General features: G+C 55.3%; 1 pseudogene; it reads right to left on the bottom strand.

Annotated features, from left to right (window-relative positions):
- Positions 1-822: 822 nt before the first annotated feature.
- LOC141954977 (olfactory receptor 14J1-like) lies at positions 823-1,774 on the bottom strand (annotated as a pseudogene).
- Positions 1,775-4,628: the final 2,854 nt, after the last annotated feature.

A 4,628-nucleotide genomic window follows, 5' to 3' on the forward strand; every position in this document is an offset into this window, starting at 1 on the left:
TGGGGAGCATTTTCAAAGGCACCAGGTGTACCTCTAGCTCTGTCAGCTGTATTTTACTAATGGTGACATGAATCACCTCCAGACTCCCTTCCCCATGCCTGCCGGGTCTCTTCTGCCTCCCCTGGGACTGCAGAGTCCTCATTCACCTGCAGATACCGGGGCTGAACATACTGAACATTTCACTTTTGGGTGACTCGACCTCAGAGAACATTTTGTGGGGCTCCATTCCCTGCCCACCCCAGGCACGCGCTGTCCCTGCAGATCCTCCACGCTCTCCAGCCAGCTCCAGGTTCCCCTCCTGAAGGGCATTGCCTGCCACCTCCCATGTGGGACCGGCCTGAGTATGCACCTCAGTGCCCACTCACCATCTTCACCGCCACAAAGCGCTGGCAGAGGAGTCTGAAGTCCAGCTGCCAGCCTCAACAGATCAGAAGGTGGCTGGGAGCTCTGTGCTCCTGGAGCTATGGAGAATCATAACAAAATAAAAATCTCTTTTCAGAATTTAATTCCTTTGGCCTATTCTTGACATCCACACTGGAAGAAGATCCTAGCCTTCAACTGTTCTACTGGTGAGATTACAGTTTATTACAGAGATGCTGCGAGAGAGTGAGAAAGACTTTTCTATGGGCTTCAGGTGAAACTGAAAAGATTAATGCCTCAGCAGAAGTGGGATGAATCAAAATATTTGTGCAGAAACATATTGACAATTATAGTGATAATGGTGTGGATAATGATGATGATAATAGAAGTATTAGCAATAGTAGTAATAATAGTAAGACAGAGAAAAAAACAACTCGGGCCTAGTGTGGGGGACATTGGAAATCATCTGCAGGGAGATGTGGGGAGTTTATCCCTGCTGAAAAATGTCCATGGAAACAGCTTCCAGAGGGCCCCCTCCTGTTCCTGGTTCCTCATGCTGTAAATTACGGGGTTCACTGCTGGAGGCAGAATCGAGTACAGAACTGCAATCACCAGAGCCAGGGATGAGGAGGAGATGGAGGGGGGGCTTCAGATAGGCAAAAAATGAGATGTTGATAAACAGAGAGACCACAGCCAGTTGAGGGAGGCACGTGGAAAAGGCTTTGTGCTGCCCCTCCTCGGCACAGCTCTCAAGATACTCACATAGGACAGCATGACGAAAATAAACCCAACATAAACTAATCAGGCACTGACCACAAGAAGCCCAGCTTCCCTGAAGTAGTAGTAGTCTGAGCAGGAGAGTTGAGAATCTGGGGGATTTCACAGAAGAACTGGTCCACAGCATTGCCTTGGCAGAGCGGTAGTAAAAATGTGTTGGCTGTGTACAGGAGGAGAGAATTGAGGAACCCAGTGCCCCAGGCAGCTGCTGCCATGTGGACACAAGCTCTGATGCCCAGGAGGGTCCTGTAGTGCAGGGGTTTGCCGATGGCAACGTAGCGGTCGTAGGACATGACTGTGAGGAGATAGAATTCTGCTGTGATCAAGAAGAGAAAGAAAAAGACTGGGCAGCACATCCTGAGAAGGAAATGTCCCTGATATCCCAGGGGGAACTGTCTGTGGCTTTGGGGAGAGTGGTGGAAATGGAGCCCAGGTCGAGGAGGGAGAGGTCGAGGAGGAAGAAGTACATGGAGGTGTGCAGGCGGTGGTCACAGGCGATGGCGGTGATGATGAGGCCGTTGCCCAGGAGGGCAGCCAGGGAGATGCCCAGGAAGAGCCAGAAGTGCAAGAGCTGCAGCTCCCGTCTGTCTGCGAATGCCAGGAGGAGAAATTTGGTTACGGAGCTGCTGCTGGACATTTGCTTTGTCTGAGCATGGGGGCCTGCCAAAGGAGGTAAAAGCAGTGACGTGTTAGGACTGCTTTCTCTTGGTAAACTTCGATCCTGTTCTGACAGAACCCCCAACCTCCAGCCTCTCTCCATCTGGAATGACCTTCCTGCAGCTCCTGGAGTGCAGCTCTGCAGCAGCTGGCTGAGGGGGCAGTGGGGAGCAAGGGATTCTGCTGGGGGCTCTGCAGGAGTCAGTCCTGCTGTGCCCCAACAGGCAGAGAGGAACCCGCAGTGATCGCTGATTAACTCCACTTATGAAATCCAAGAGATTTCAGCCTCGTCCCTCCCAGGGCCCCCGGCTGCAGAGCAGAGCTCTGGGGCTTTGCTCTTCTGCCTTTGGCTCCTGCTGCCCTGTCCTACCTGAGGAGTGCGTGCTGAAGGCACAGCCTGGACACTTCTGCTCTGCTACAAGTGCTCCCTGGAGAGTGCGGGGGTGCAAGCGGGCAGAGCCTGAGCGCAGAGTGAGGAGAGCCAGGCTGTCCATCAGACTTGCTCTCAGCTGCCCTGGGCGGGCACCTCTGGAATCTGCAGGAGGGTCACACCCAGCTGTTCCCTTGACAGGAGATTGGATGCTGCTGAGAGCAGAGGAACCCACTTGAAAACTCCCCTCCCCAGTAAAGATCTCTGAGCTTTTTGATTCCTTGAAGATAGGATGTCTGGCAAAAAGAGCCACCTTTATCCCCAGCCCATGGGCAGTGTTTCCCAGAGACCCAGAGGCTAGAAGGGGTTTGTGCACCTTGCTGCCATGGACACATCTGCATGGCAGGGCCTGCAGGGCCACTTGCTGAGCTGCAGCTGAAAGCCCCATCCCCAGAGAGCCTGAAAACAGGAGCAGCAGCAGCAGGGGCAGGGGCAGAAGCGAGGAGCAATGCCCAGTGCTTCTGCCAAGGGAGGCCAGGCCAGGGAGGGACAGCTGGGCACTGGGGAGAGTCTCCGCTGCTGCAGCTCTGCCTGTACAGGAGGCAGCTCCTGCCCTGGAGCCCATGGCCTTGAGAACAGAGGCTCTGCTGGGTGTGAGAGGAGATCAGGGAGGGTTGTTAGGTAGGACGTACCTTCACTGAAGTGCTAATGTGGCAGTGCCCAAGTAACTCCGCCCGCTCGGAGCCCTTCCTGTCAGCCTTTGTCTCTCCCTCCCTGCCAGTCCTTTGGTACCTGGACCTGTCCCCTCCTGGAGCTGTCATGAAAATACTGACAAGATGATTGACCTTTCTGTAGGCAAATAAATACCTGAAGGAACTTTATCAAGTTCCTAAAATACCTATTGCTCTGTCAGGGTAACGCTGTAGGAGTGTCCTTGTGTTGTCCAGACCTGACTGCTGCATTACTATTCCCCCACAACCAAAGCAGGAAACTGATAGCACCCGGAAAGCCCCTTTCTTTCCAGGTAGCCCCTGCCTTGATGTTATTCTTGAAATGCTGCTTCTTCCAATGTCCAGGGGTGATCTACAACCATGAGCCACCCTGACCCACACAGCACCGTCGGGACAGCAGCAGGACCCTGCCCTGCCGGGGGTCTCTCCTGCCCCCCACAGCTGCTCCCCCCGGCGCCGTGGGCAGCTCCCCGGGCAGGCTGAGTGCTGACCCTGGCCGGCGGCAGAGTCCCTGCCCCAGCACGCAGCCCCGGAGGTGCAGGGACCCTGCTCGGAAGGACAACCCTGGGCACCCCCGGCTGCACCCGCGGCTGCACCCCCCCGCAGCCGTCCCCGGGAGAAGGCAGAGCCATGGCCTGTCCCTCTGGCAGCGCAGCAGGGAAGCCCTGCTCGGGAGCTCGTCCTCCTCCTCTGGTCAGGAGGGAGATTCCTGGGGCTGTGCTGGCTTGACCAGATCCCTCCCTGAAGCTCATATTCATTGCCAGGCATGGAGATACTTACTGTGTCAAGGGCTCTGAAGATTTCTCCCCCAGTTAGCTGTCAACCATCCATCCACCCCAGACCACCTTTAATCTCTCTGCCTCACTCCTCTCATGTACCTGCAGGCAGTGCCCTCAGCCCTGGTGCCCTTTGCAGAGGAGCTGCTCCTGGGCAGCGCTGTCTCTCTGCAGCGCTGACCACTTGCCCTCAGCTCCCTCCGGCCCAGGAGCCCGGCCCAGCTCTGCAGCAGAGAACCAGCCCAAGGCATTTTAATGACCCCTCAGGTAGGGTTGGTGCTGAGTCCGTGAATCTCAGACGTGGAGACAAGCTGAAGAAACCTCTGAAGGAGTCAAAGTTAGATTCAAACTACAAAGTTTCTTGTGACTTTAATGGGTCCCACTGAGGGACACTGGTGACAAAGCCTCCCCAGGCTCCGGTTAGATCAGGAATGTGGAGGCAGGGATGGCAGGTAGGGAAAAGCAAAGTAAAAGTGGCTCTAATTCTGAGTAAACCTGGATGTGTTTCATGAAGCCAAAGGAGCAAGTCCTGAGCCCATTAACCAAAGGGCCAAGCCGTGCCCCCCAGCCCCTGGGAAGGGAGATCCTCTCCCTCACACATTCCCCAGGGCTCTTCCTGGGGCAGTGGGCGATGGAGATGTGCACCTGCCAGGCTCCTGAGTAGGGACAAGGGGGCGATGAGGCCCCAGTGCTGCAGGGGTCTGTGCCTCCTCAGAGGCGTCAGTGGCAGAAATAGCAGCCATAACAAAGTCAGAAAGAGGCTGGCTTTGTTGGAGGCTTTCAGCTTTTCCACAGACCTCTGTCACCTCCGCCACAGTCTGTCCTACGGTGTTACATCAAACTCTTTCTCTGCAGGCTGTAGTCACCCACCCAGTTGTCCCACCTTGCTCTCACCCAAGCATCTTCCTTCCTTTACTGATATCACAGAATCCCAGAATCATCTGGGTTGGAAAAGAC

This window comes from Athene noctua, unplaced genomic scaffold (assembly GCF_965140245.1).
Source record: "Athene noctua unplaced genomic scaffold, bAthNoc1.hap1.1 HAP1_HAP1_scaffold_48, whole genome shotgun sequence".
Classification (NCBI taxonomy): Eukaryota; Metazoa; Chordata; class Aves; order Strigiformes; family Strigidae; genus Athene; species Athene noctua.